A 14,600-nucleotide genomic window follows, 5' to 3' on the forward strand; every position below is an offset into this window, starting at 1 on the left:
AAAGGCTTGTTGAAGAAGTCGGGCATGATGTTCAAGGGGGCTACCGATAGAGGACAGCAAACAGATGTACTGTTTTCCCGTTAGGAAACAGATATGTATAATTTTCCCATAGTTTCCACTAATAATGGTAAAAAAATTCAACCTGATGGATCACATTTTTGCCAAACAGTAGTCATTGGCCATCGTAAATTAATCATTTTCAAGCAACATTTGGCTAAAATGGTTCCAATAGACCATTTTGGACAATCTCCTCTACAATAACAGATGCGGTACTCTTTAAAGCCCTGTCCCCCATAGTCGATCCCTACCTCGATGAAATTGGAATAGATCAGTAGAAAAGTAGATGTCTATCAGTCGAACCTGCCAATCTAGCCGGGTTCAGTCGATCCATTTATGGTGGCCTCCTGTCTCTTCCCCGATGGCATATGTTGCGGGAGATGAGGATCAGGTAGTTGGATTTCACCCGCCAATCCTTTTTTTCATGTGAAAAATACCAACGATCAGAAGAGTCAACCAAAGCATGGATGTGTATGGGGGAGTCAGGTGAGATAGCTACCAGGGTACATGTGGGCCGCCATGTGGACCTCTATATATCAGTATGTTTCCTTTGTGTGCTCATCCGCCTAGACATAGAAGGTGGTTACTAAAGCTGGACAAATATTTGCAATTTTTTATGTATGGCCCCCATTAAAGGGATTTTCTGGAAGTTTACTATTGAAAACCAATCCTTAGGTCCAAGCATTCTCAGACTGCCTGTATTTGCAAATGTGGTGCAGTATACCAGCTGGAACAACAGCGCCATACACTGTACTGGCCGTGTCTGGTTACTGCAGCTTTTTTATCAACTGAAAGTTAACGTAATCTCTCCAGGTTCTGTATGTTCGTAACCTGGGGCTTCCCAGGTGGTTCCAGAACCCCCATAGTATATGTTATACCAAGGGTGAGAACTTGGCGATTGACACGTGATCAGATGTTGGAACCAGTCTAGAAACTCAAGGTTCTAAACCTGCAGAACCAGGGCCAGGTCCGGACAACTTTCTGTCCCAGCATAACCCCTTCAAATGAGATGGAGCTGCAGTAACTAGACATGGCCACTACACGGTGTACAGCGCTGTCCTTTCTATTGATATACTGTCTATTGATCTGGGTCTTATTTCAGTACACAGCAGGCCCTACAGTCGGGTGATCTATGGGAGTCGTACCCATGTAATGCTGCCAAGTTACTGAAATATTCGAAGCAGCTGCGACTTCGCTGAACAGAACGGCCGCACAGACCTGGTGGTGTAGTATAGTCATGTCATACGGAAAAACCACTAGACGCTCTTAAATACTGGAATGGAAATTTTACTAATCTTGGCTGCAGATAACAAGACAAGTGATCGGCATACATGGGGTATAGCACACAAGTAAATACACTCACTCAGAGCTTACATACGAGTCGGTAAGATCACTCCTGTTATCACCCTCGGTGCTCTCCACCACACTCATGGACTAGGCCTCCAGTTCCTCCTGATACTTTCTGGGATGACACGGACTGGCAAGCCTAATGGACTATCAACTAGCATAAATGCCGCTCTTGTGCAGATCACCCTCATCCCAGCATAACTCAGGCATCCGGTCACAGCCACCGTAGGGTCATACCACTCGAAGTGTTAAGTAATGTGGTAGATTCAGGCGGACTCAATGTTCCAAAGGAAATGCAGCAATACTTTGTATCAACAGCCATTACAGAATATATCCGTACAACCGTCACGACTGAACATACCTAAAAAAAACACTGTTACTCAGCGGGAGCTAACCTACCCTGGGCAGGGACATTGTGTATGGCCATCTACAGTCATCCCCCTAAGGTTGCCTAACTAAAGAGGTTACCCTTACATCTTTACAATCACGCTGATCTGATATGGATTAAAGGGGTTGCGCCATTACAAACACTTATCCCCTGTCCTGTAGATAAGGGGATAAGTGTCTGATCGCTGGGAGGCCTGATCGCCAAGTCCCCCAGTTATCAAGCAAAAACTCCTCGTGAATGGAGCACCAGTGTGATATGGGGCTGCCTGTACTGTAATCTCTGACAGCACCCACCGCCCCATAGAAGTGAATGTGTTCCCCCCCCCTCCTTGGTGATCAGAGCCCCAGCAATTGGACACGTATCCCCTGTCCAGTGGATCGGGGATTAAATGTCCATGATGGCACAACCCCCACAGAAGTGAAGCGGGGTCGCCAAAATAACTGTCTATGCTTATATCTCAGTGTTGCAAGTCAATGGCGTACACAGAAAATGGGTGAGGGGTCCATGGAAAAGACAAAAATGTACCCTTTAAGATTCCACTTGGCATCACCACACTTTTAACAACACAGGAGAGGAGGTCCTGTAACCCCCATCTTATTCCCGTGATTGAAGTCCCTCCCACTGTAGGTTCTCACAAGTCATGAAAATGGAGAAGATACCATCCAAGAATGGTCTTGACTTGTCTCTGGCTTACATTGAAGTTTATGGGAGAGTTCTCTAGACATGCTCAGTGCAAAGAGAGGGAGAGGCGATAAACTGGATGGATCAGTGGTGTTATCTTCTATTGTAACCCTGTCTTTGATGTAAATGAGGAACAATAGAATTGGCAAGTGTCTGTCTATTATTAGGCTTAATGATCAGACTGAAAATTGTAGATAGAGATTTTAAAATATATAGATAGTGACATGGAAAATCAAAAATAAAATAATCAAAAATTTTGAATAAATAATAAATTTCACATAAAATCTTGGTTTAAAAAAAAAAAAAAAAAAAAGGCCATTAGGGATAATTAAGGTTTTTAACTAAGGTTGAGTGATCAGGATCGGCAAAGATAGGATCCTGATTGGCGATCGAGTAAACTTCGCGATCGGGTTCTGATCCCTCCTAAAAAGATTGGTACAACAAGCCCCGCCTACTCCCAGCATCAGTAACACTATCCTAGGGAGATGGGGGCAGTCACGTCACCCCACCCTGTACCCACACACACTTTCCTAAGCTACAACAAGCCCCGCCTACTCCCAGCATCAGTAACACTAGCCTAGGGAGGCAGGGGCGAGTACGGCGCTCTACCAGCTTCTGAATGCGAGAGGAAAGGACAGAGAACAACGGCCCGGAGCTCCAGGGAGCAGCAGTGGTTCTGTGCAGGTAACCGGACAGCAGGGGGGACTAAGTAGCCAGCGGATCTTTTAATCACAGCGTGGAGTCCAAAAATTGAAGCTTTCAATTTTTGGACTCGATGCTGTGTAGGGAATAGGATCGTTTTTAAAATCTGATTTTCGATCGTTAAAAAAATCCCATTGACTTGCATTAGGATCGGAATTGGGATCGGGATCCAGTTCGGAAGGAAAATGATCCTGAAATCTCAAGATCGACTCAACCCCACAGTAGTTGTAACACAGATTATAGTTGTATTTTACATTATGGAGGAGTATACTGGGCAGGTGCAGAGGTGGCAGATAGTATATGGGGGCCCTGTTACAGATTTTGCAGCGGGCGCCACAATTTCTGACCCTCGTATTTGTGTAAAACAAAGAGCAGAGAGGATTCCTGGGATTTATCTGGACCCGGCGCTGCTATGTCAGCGTCTTTTCTGACATGTATTCCGACATAAATCCATCACCGGGGTATTATCAGCTATGAGGCTCGCAGCTACTGTCCACATTGTTAACCTTTTCAGAAGGTAACATCACACTACGATTCTCCGCAAAACACCAGCAAAGTCAAAAGAGACATTAACCCTGTAACGGCCAGCTGCCATAATGAAAATGGCGAATTTGCAGTATTTTTGCTGCTTCGCTTCACCCCCAATAAAACGAATAGCGATTCTGGACCTTCAGGGAGGCGATCCCTGGGATTATTGACGTGCATTGGTCACCTTCCTGAGGTAATTCGTTTGGCGGGAAGGTTTCTTCCCCTCTTGGTTGCTGGGCAGATGTTTTGCTCTCAGTGACGGCCTGTGATTGGTCAGTGCTGGGACCAATGTCTGTTAGGTCTCAGGGAAGGATCTCTCTTTGACCTAGTGACAGGTCTTGATTGGTTGCTAGGGTCACATGAAATTTTGCCTTTACCCTGGCAACGCTCTCTGATTGGCTGCAGCTGGGGAATAAATGTTCTGGTCTCAGTCAGACTCCAGGAAACCGCTTGCATGCCCGCTCTTACAAAATTGCTATTGGTCTTTAAATTATATTACGGCCTTATTAGAAGGGGGTAAGTCATTCATTAGATGGATGAGTATATAAGGCTTCGGGTGTATGGATAAAGGGGTTATCCGGTTCCTATGAGTGATAGCCTATCCTTAGGATAGACTATCAATATTAGATCTGTGAGGAACTGACACCCGGGACCCCCGGAGATCACCTTAGCCTTCATGGGGCAGCGCTGCAGTACCTACACTCACCACTGCTGTTTGTATGGCAAGTGAGCAATCAAAGAAACCAAATAACCCCTTTAGGCTGAGACCCCATGTTGATGAAACGCAGCTTTTTTTGTTGCAGATTTTGCTGCGGCTTTTTGAGCCAAAGCCAAGAATGGCTACCAAAGGAATGGGAAATATATAGGAAGTTCTTATACTTCTTCCTTCTGCTCAATCCACTCCTGTACGCAGTAAAATCTGCAACAAAAAAAGCTGCATTTCTGCAACGTAGGACTTCAGCCTAAGGCCGGGGCCCCATGGGCCGGAAATGCCGCAATTTGCCCGTGGCGAAAATGCCACAGGGAAAAATTGTGACGTTATACAGTACTTGCAAAGTGGATGGGATTCATGTGAATCCCATGCCCACTTTGCGGAAAAAATCGCACTGTGGAGACGCTGCGATTTGCAAAACCGTTGCAGTTTTGAAAATCGCACCATGTCAATCGGGGGCGTAACTACCATGGTAGCAGTGGAAGCGGCTGCCACAGGGCCCGGGACATTAAGGGGCCCGGTGACAGCCGCTACCGCTGCGTTTTTTTTTTTGTTTTTTTTTTAATAGGCCGTTACTGCTAGAGTTACTTCAGCCGGTAATGGGCCCTATTTACTTACCCATCCTGGCTGGGCCGGGATCAATAAGTGACACCGCGGGCCCCACAAAGACTATCATTATACTCGGGGTATAATGAACGGAGGCCCGGGAGAGCTAAGAAACGTAAAAAACACTATTACTTACCTCTCCACGATCCGGGCAGGCCTCAGCTCAGGCCTAGTTGTCTGACATCTCTGACGTCCCATGACCCCGGCCTGCGCCCCGGGTCATGTGACGTCCGACGTCATTGAAGAAGGCCGACAGCATAGGAGCCGGGGGACAGGTAAGAAACAGTAGTTTTTTATGTTTTTATTCCCCCGGGTCTCCGATTATTATACTCTGGGGTCTGAAAAGACCCCAGAGTATAATAATTATTTATGGGTGTCCACAGTGGGGCATAATACTGTGTTCAGGGGCAACTATGGGGTACAATATTGTGTGCAGGGGCCACTATGGAGTACAATACTGTGTGCAGGGGCCACTATGGGGGATAATACTGTGTGCAGGGGCCACTATGGGGGATAATACTGTGTGCAGGGGCCACTATGGGGGATAATACTGTGTACAGGGGCCACTATGGGGTACAATACTGTGTGCAGGGGCCACCATGGGGCATAATACTGTGTACAGGGGCCACTATGGGACATAATACTGAGTGCAGGGGCCACTATGGGACATAATACTGTGTGCAGGGGCCACTGAGGGACATAATACTGTGTGCAGGGGCCACTGAGGGACATAATACTGTGTGCAGGGGCCACTGAGTGACATAATACTGTGTGCAGGGGTCACTATGGGGCATAATATTGTGTGCAGGGGCCACTAAGGAACATAATACTGTGTGCAGGGGCCACTAAGGAACATAATACTGTGTGCGGGGGCCACTAAGGGACATAATACTGTGTGCAGGGGCCACTAAGGGACATAATAGAGTGCGCAGGAATGCAGAGGAGGGGGTCGGTCGAGGTCTTCTGCGTCGGTCGGGCCGCATGTCAAAAGTTCGCCACGGGGTCCCGCCATTCCTGGATAAGCCACTGATGTCAATTATATCTACGGAAACGCCGATAGCTTTCCAGTAGATATAATTGTAACAGAAAGTCAGCGGAGGAAAACTCTGTGAACTTTCTATTCAAAGTGCTGCGGGAAGAACCGTAATGCATTCATGCCGTAGTTGTTCTCGCAGCGCTTTAGTGCGACGTTGCCAGCCTGTGGGTCCTTAGCCTTATGCTGTCATTCTGGCTTAAAAGTTAGGGCGGGTTCACACCTGCACTCGTTGTCCAGTTTGTGCACTCCAGCCAGGTCCTGTCTTCTGCCCCGCGAAACTGGACGGGAGAAGGAAACCCGGCGGTCAGTTTACAAACCCATTTACTTGAATGGATTTGTAAAGGTGACCGCCCATGTGCGTCTTCTGCCTGTTTGCGGGGAGACCATTTTTTGTAGCCGGACACAAAGTCGGACATGCAGGACTTTGTGTCCTTTAAAAAAAAAAACATTTTCAAGTGAATCAGATTGAAAACTAACCGCCGACTTTCCGTCTCCTGTCCAGTTTCGGGGAGGCAGAAGACAGAAAGCGGCCGGATTGGCTAAACCGGAGACCGGGCGCAAATGTGAACCCGCCCTGCATCCTGTAGGGTTCAACCCCTTCTCGCTCAGCGCGATGTAATGGTACGGCATGCGATAATGGTACAGTGTGCGATATTCTGCACCTCTTGGCCATTGTGATGCCCTGCAAGTTCTCAAAGATTACTTTTGAATCTTTTTTGGTATTACCGAGAGCTCGGACCGACAGACGCCCTCCACATTCTGCTAGATCCAGAAATGCAATATCTATTATTTTTCCCTTATTATTTTTATCAATGCCAGGACAGAAATGACCCGATCTCTTAGTACTGCCATGTCACCCATATTAATAACTGGATTGAGTCCCTGCTTGTACCGTCTCTCAGGTGCCATGTTTTATCATCATCATTATTTCACATCCAGCCATAGACATTTACAATGTCACTGATAATAACTCTACAGAATAGGTTGTGTTATAAAACAAGTGTCTAGATACACAACAGAAACAGTCACAATGTCTACTACATGGTCACACTTTACACCACTGCAAGTCTGCCAGGAATCCACTGCAAAATTCATATGTGGATTTTGGCACAGATTTGATGCTGATTTCACAATTTACAAAGGGTTCAAATGTTGGTGAACATCTCATAACTATCTATCAATATATCACATTTCTATCTATCTATTTATCCATCTATCTATCTATCTATCTATCTATCCATCTACTATCTATCTATTTCCTATCTATCTATCTATCTATCTATCTATCTATCTATCTATCTATCTATCTATCTATCTATCATCTATCATCTATCTATCTATCTATCTATCTATCTATCTATCTATCTATCTCCTGTCTATCTATCATCTATCTATCTATCTCCTATCTATTATCTATCTATCTATCTATCTATCTATCTATCTATCTATCTATCTATCTATCTATCTACCATCTATCTACTGTATATAGTATAATTATGACATAAACACTGTAAATATACAACCACAATAGTCTTGTAGAGCAGAATTTCCTTATACAATGAGGTTACAGGTGACCCTGAGGATTGTATGACTCCAGCCCCGCACCCCGCATGCAGCAGGTGATATTTCCCTCCGTGGACAGCGCCCGCCGCCGTCACCCATTAATGATTCCTTCCGCTATGACATTTCCATACATCCCGTTTTCAGCCAGTCATGCAGCAGAATGAGAGGATTAAATACCCTCATTAATGAAGATCATGATGGAGAGCCCGGCAGGGGGCACATAATGGTGCCAGGCTGAAGTATTCTTACACTCACAAACACTTCAATCCTTAAGGACTTATGGTTGTTTATGTCTTACCTTAGAACTCAGAAGAAGTTGATGAAAAGCTTGTGACGCCCGCTCGTACCTTTAATGTCTCCCCTTGATCTATTTTTATCTATTTGCCAAGTAAATGTAATTGAGACTTGCAGCATGCGCGCTCTCGGAGTGTAAGCTTACACACCACCGTACATCATTTCAACATTGGGAGAATTGTACTATCATTAGTAATAAATATCTTGGAGTCCGGCCATGAATAGAGTAAATATTTCATTATATATGTGGGCATAGAGCAGGTACGGGGGCACCCAATAACCTAATTCATCATGTGGGTAAGTTAGAAGCAGAGATCTTATAGATCCCATGGGAAAAGAATCACCTGACTGGCTATACAGGACCTGGTATGGGGCTGCATTCAACAAATAACCTAATGGTTTTAATTCTTAAAATTGTGTAATACTTCATATGGCCTGCGGGGGAGCTGCAGAGAAATCAATCACTCAATATCTGGAGGCTCTAGAGATTACAGTTCACCAAGTGTTTGAAGAAACCTCGACTACTGGGCATGTGCTAGAAACATTACATGGACATACTGAAAGGGAATCATAAAAACAGCAGGGGGTGCCAGATATTTTTCAATATTGGTCTGTGGCTTTGTGTTAATAAAGAAACCTAAAAGTGAATGACTGGACAACCCCTTTAATAAATGTTTACCTTTAATAGGTATTTTCCTGGAAGGAATTACCCAGAACCCCGAGCGCCAGTCCATCTAACTGCTCACCAGACATCAGGCGTTACGTGTCCGCTGAGTAGTAGAAATAGAACCTGACACAATGGGAATGTTCGGAGATATGTTTGAGAAGGGCTGTGACAATAGGAAAGTCATTTTAAGCATACCAGGAGGGGCAAGAAAGGGGGGAACGAAGATCCTGTAACTTAGTCAGACCAATGGTCATAGGAAGAATTAGAAATGGGATACTGTGGAGTAAATAAAGCTTAGTCAGGAGACGTAACCGAGGTCAGACAAGATTAAGATGAAGTATCGCAGAGAATCTACAAGAGCAGTCAGGAAAGTGATGTCAGAGCAGTCCAAGATCCAAGGCAACAATATATAACACCCGACAACCGCCAATATACAAGACAAAAACCCCCAAAGAGGCCACCTAGCAAGAAAAAGCCAACGAGAGCACCCAGAGCACCAACATAGAGACGATAAAGAGACTGGAGTCCGCGGTCACTACAATGGCCACAACAGTGGCACACATGAACCAATACCTGGCCACACTGCTACCAACCAAAAATCCAGCCCATCCTCTGTTTACCCACCAAAGATGATACCACTAACTTTCAGTAGTTGGAACATACAAGGGCTGAACGCCTCAGACTTTGGATCTAAACCAAAAGATCCAGACTTCATAGACAGAATGGACATGGACCCGGGCAGAAGATGAGTCTCTAACACCAAAGGGCTACAAGGAATTCTCTGTGCCCACCCAGAAAAATAAGACCACCGAACAAGGCCGCCACTCAGGAGGCATACTAATATGGTTTAAGGAGGAGCTCAAAGAACACGTAAAAGCTACCAAACGTGGAACCAATCACATATGGATAAAAATAAGCAGCTCCATCCACAGCGGCCAACAAGACATCTATCTCTGTGCAGTATACATTCCCCCACCAGGGTCCCCCTACCACGACTCCGACACCTATGAGGTCCTACAAAGGGAAGCTGCTCAATTCCAACCCAAAGGCAGAGTACTAATATGCGGAGACCTCAACGCAAGGACAGGCACAGAGATAGACTACCTGTCCCCTGACGATAACCCACATACCCACAGAAGTGGGATCCACCACCCAGAGCCCGCACTGACAAGAGGAAACAGCCAAGACAGAATTGTCAACTAGAGTGGGAGACAACTGCTGAACATGTGCCGAAGCCTAGGACTATACATAATGAACGGACGTATCAGAGGCGACTCCATAGGACGCTTCACACTAAATTTCCAGGTGGGCAACAGCGTGGTGGATTACGCCATTACAGACGCAGACCCGTCAGACATTGAAGACTTCACAATCGCGCCTGATTCCAGTATATCAGACCACAACCAGATCCTACTCCACATACCGAACAAAACACCCGCACATGAGCCCCAACAGACTGGCCTCTACAACCTACCAAGACATTTCAAATGGGCCAACCACCAGGCCATGGAATATACCAACGCAACCAACCGACCCGAAATCAAGACACTGCTCACAAAGTTCCATACAAACACCTATCAGCCAGACCAACAGGGAGTCACCAGAGCTGTGAAGGATCTCAAGTACATCCTACAGACCACAGCAGAACTAGCAGGCCTGAAACGAACCAAACCCATAAGACAAACTAACAAACAGTCCCACAAATGGTTCGACAGCGACTGCAGAGCACTACGCCATACCCTAAGAACAGCTTCCAACCAAAAACACAGAGACCCCAACAACAGAGAGACGAGGGAAGCCTACGACAATCTGCGCAAGCGATACAAAGGCACCCTCAGAGAGAAGAAAAAGAGGAACCTCTCCCACAAAATAGAGCAACTAGAGGACTCCCTCCAGGACAGCTCATTCTGGAAGTCCTGGCACCACATGGGCACAAAGCCCAAGAAAAACTCTCCCCACATCCAAAACGGCAATAGCTGGCTCAACTACTTCAGAGGTCTCTACAAAAACATCCCTGAAGAAGACCTAACTCCAGAACAGCAACAGATAATCACCAAACTGAGGGACATGGAGAAAGTCATCAAAGACTTCCAGAACCCTCTGGACTCGACAATCACCATAAAAGATATACAGGAAAGAATTGTCCTGCTGAAAGGCAAAAAGGCCAGTGGCCCTGACGGCATCCTACCAGAGATGATCAAATACAGCCCTCCAGCAATACACGCGGCACTGGCAAAACTATTCATCCTCGTCCTCAATGCAGGACACTTCCCCGAAGACTGGAACAAAGGGCTGATAACCCCCATCTACAAGAATGGGGACCAATATGACCCCAACAACTACAGAGGGATCTGCGTCAGCAGCACGCTGGGGAAACTGTTCAACAGCATCATCAATAACAGAATCCTCACCTTCCTCACACAACACGGGGTCCTCAGCAAGAGCCAAGCAGGGTTCATGCCAAACCACCGCACCACAGACCATATCTACACCCTGCACAGCCTCATCAAGACGCACGTCCACGACACCAGAAGAGGCAAGATATTCGCCTGCTTCGTGGACTTTAAGAAGGCGTTTGATTCAGTATGGCACCCAGGCCTGCTCCTGAAACTCCTAGAGAGTGGAATAGGAGGAAGAACGTACGACGTCATCAAGAGCTCCTACACCGGAAACCAGTGCAGTGTGAAGGTGAATGGGAAAAGGACAGCATACTTCTAACAGGCCCGAGGGGTCAGACAAGGCTGTAGCCTGAGCCCAACGCTCTTCAACATCTATATCAATGAACTGGCTACAGCCCTGGAGGCCTCACCAACCCCAGGCCTCACCCTGAACGACCGGGAGGTGAAGTTCCTGCTATACACCGACGACCTCCTACTCCTGGCCCCCACGAGAAAGACCTCCAAGAAAGCCTGTCAGTGCTGGAAAAATTCAGCACCACCATATACTACACCACACAGGACAGGTCCTCTATATACTACACCACACAGGACAGATCCTCTATATACTACACCACACAGGACAGATCCTCTATATACTACACCACACAGGACAGATCCTCTATATACTACACCACACAGGACAGGTCCTCTATATACTACACCACACAGGACAGGTCCTCTATATACTACACCACACAGGACAGGTCCTCTATATACTACACCACACAGGACAGATCCTCTATATACTACACCACACAGGACAGGTCTACATACTACACCACACAGGAGAGATCCTCTATATACTACACCACACAGGACAGGTCCTCTATATACTACACCACACAGGACAGATCCTCTATATACTACACCACACAGGAGAGAGGACAGGTCCTCTATATACTACACCACACAGGACAGGTCCTCTATATACTACACCACACAGGACAGATCCTCTATATACTACACCACACAGGAGAGATCCTCTATATACTACACCACACAGGACAGATCCTCTATATACTACACCACACAGGACAGATCCTCTATATACTACACCACACAGGACAGGTCCTCTATATACTACACCACACAGGACAGATCCTCTATATACTACACCACACAGGAGAGATCCTCTATATACTACACCACACAGGACAGGTCCTCTATATACTACACCACACAGGACAGATCCTCTATATACTACACCACACAGGACAGATCCTCTATATACTACACCACACAGGACAGATCCTCTATATACTACATCACACAGGACAGATCCTCTATATACTACACCACACAGGACAGATCCTCTATATACTTCACCACACAGGACAGGTCCTCTATACACTACACCACACAGGACAGATCCTCTATATACTACACCACACAGGACAGATCCTCTATATACTACACCACACAGGACAGATCCTCTATATACTACACCACACAGGACAGATCCTCTATATACTACACCACACAGGACAGGTCCTCTATATACTACACCACACAGGACAGATCCTCTATATACTACACCACACAGGACAGATCCTCTATATACTACACCACACAGGACAGATCCTCTATATACTACACCACACAGGACAGGTCCTCTATATACTACACCACACAGGACAGGTCCTCTATATACTACACCACACAGGACAGATCCTCTATATACTACACCACACAGGACAGGTCCTCTATATACTACACCACAAAGGACAGTTCCTCTATATACTACACCACACAGGACAGGTCCTCTATATACTACACCACAAAGGACAGTTCCTCTATATACTACACCACACAGGACAGATCCTCTATATACTACACCACACAGGACAGATCTTCTATATACTACACCACACAGGACAGATCCTCTATATACTACACCACACAGGACAGATCCTCTATATACTACACCACACAGGACAGATCCTCTATATACTACACCACACAGGACAGGTCCTCTATATACTACACCACACAGGAGAGATCCTCTATATACTACACCACACAGGACAGATCCTCTATATTCTACACTGCACAGGATACTTTTATATAGTCCTCTTATATTTTTTCCTATTAAGGATCATATAGTTTTGTTCACCTTGCATCCATTACTGTAGGTTCGGGTTCGCACTTGTTGATAGCAGTGAATGTTATTACTTCGTCCATATGAAACTGTAGAGGACACATGACCGAGTCTGAGTAATGCTGAAAGTTTACTTTGTCATATAACCTGAATGAAGTATTTATCAACATAGCTTGGATGCTTTCGACACATAGGCCTAATGTACGGTATGTCCTTGTATATCGCCCTTCTCAAAGTTGGATGCAATGCTGAAGATTGTGGGTGAAAACACGACCAGCCATATTTTATTACATTTTGAAATGGATTTCTGAATCGAGTTTCCTCAATAGTTGTGAGGTCTGTGGGATCCATTGGAGGGGTGCGGGATTTACGTGGGTAAGTAATAGATATTTCTTTGTATCTACACAATTTCTTCCTCTTGGTCAATTTTCTTAACTTCTCAGACAAACCCTTTAGCTTGTGAAATGACCACAATCTGTGACTTTGTAGGGTCCTTCCTACTTAAGGATGTCTTCAGTATTTTGCACTTCCACGTGATATAATGCTATTTGCCGTAAGGAACTTTTTGTAACTTTTGTTGGAACAAACCAATGCGGCTGCAGATTGGTAGATGGAACATTCCTTGACTTATTGCATCCTAATGAGGAGGAAGAGAAAGTGAGGGCCGGAGCTTAAGAATTCAGCAGAGGCCCCGCATGACAGGGATTGCCTTGTCATAATGTGCAAAAAGTGCTGCAGCATCTCAGAGGTTAATGTCCTCTGGTTGATTGGGGTCTATTTAGAGTCACTTTCAGGCCAGGGGGCGTTTATTTATGTTATAGGGGCTATTTAACTCCCTTTCTTCTCTTCCCCTTTGATACTCCTTACCTGGGGTTTTTCCCTCCCGCCCTCCCCTTTTTTCCCTCCCGCCCCCCCCTTTTTTCCATGTTTTCATCCCATGTTTCCCTGCTGGTTTATTTGTGTTTTTCTTTTTCAGGTTCACACCGTCCTCTCTGTCACGACAGCCAGCGGTAGGAAGGTCTTGCAGGGCACACTTTAAGGAGGAGTTCCGGTGAAATACAGGGGACCCATGGAAGGTTACCTCTGCAGATGTTTGTTTATCGCAAGAATAAAGGTATCAAGGTGTAAGTGGGAGTTCACGGCATAACCGGGACATTTTTGTCTGCTCCTGTGTTGGTGCGATGCAGCTGGGAGATTTCTTATGGTGCTGCCTTGCTTATGTGGGCCCTGCAGGACCTTCCATTAGGAATGCTTTGTTGTTTATATGTTAAAATATTCAATAAATTGGCTGTTGTGGCCGCTTTTATTCCATCGTACCTATTTTGTGTGTGTCTTATTATTGGGTCAAGGGTTAGTTAGTAGGTTATTCTGATCCTAATATGGGGGGTAGGGGTGTTCGGGTTGTAGTTTAACCCCATATAACATAGGAATATCCCGGTCAAGTCAGTCTTCCTTCCACCTGCCTAAGTAGACGAGAGTAATA

The 14,600-nt window shown here is 45.7% G+C and overlaps 1 protein-coding gene across 2 annotated transcripts in view; it reads right to left on the reverse strand.

The window, feature by feature from the left end:
• The window catches only part of ALPK2 (alpha kinase 2), an 84,758-nt gene extending 76,782 nt beyond the window's left edge, over positions 1–7,976 (reverse strand). Inside the window, exon 1 of one of the 2 annotated variants that reach the window (XM_075268204.1) lies at positions 7,919–7,976. The gene's annotated coding sequence lies outside the window, so the exon portion shown is untranslated. Of the gene's footprint in view, positions 1–308; positions 459–7,918 lie in introns of those variants that run through there. The other variant, XM_075268194.1, reaches the window with a different exon arrangement.
• Positions 7,977–14,600: the final 6,624 nt, after the last annotated feature.

The sequence above is a fragment of the Leptodactylus fuscus genome, chromosome 1 (assembly GCF_031893055.1).
Source record: "Leptodactylus fuscus isolate aLepFus1 chromosome 1, aLepFus1.hap2, whole genome shotgun sequence".
NCBI lineage: Eukaryota > Metazoa > Chordata > Amphibia > Anura > Leptodactylidae > Leptodactylus > Leptodactylus fuscus.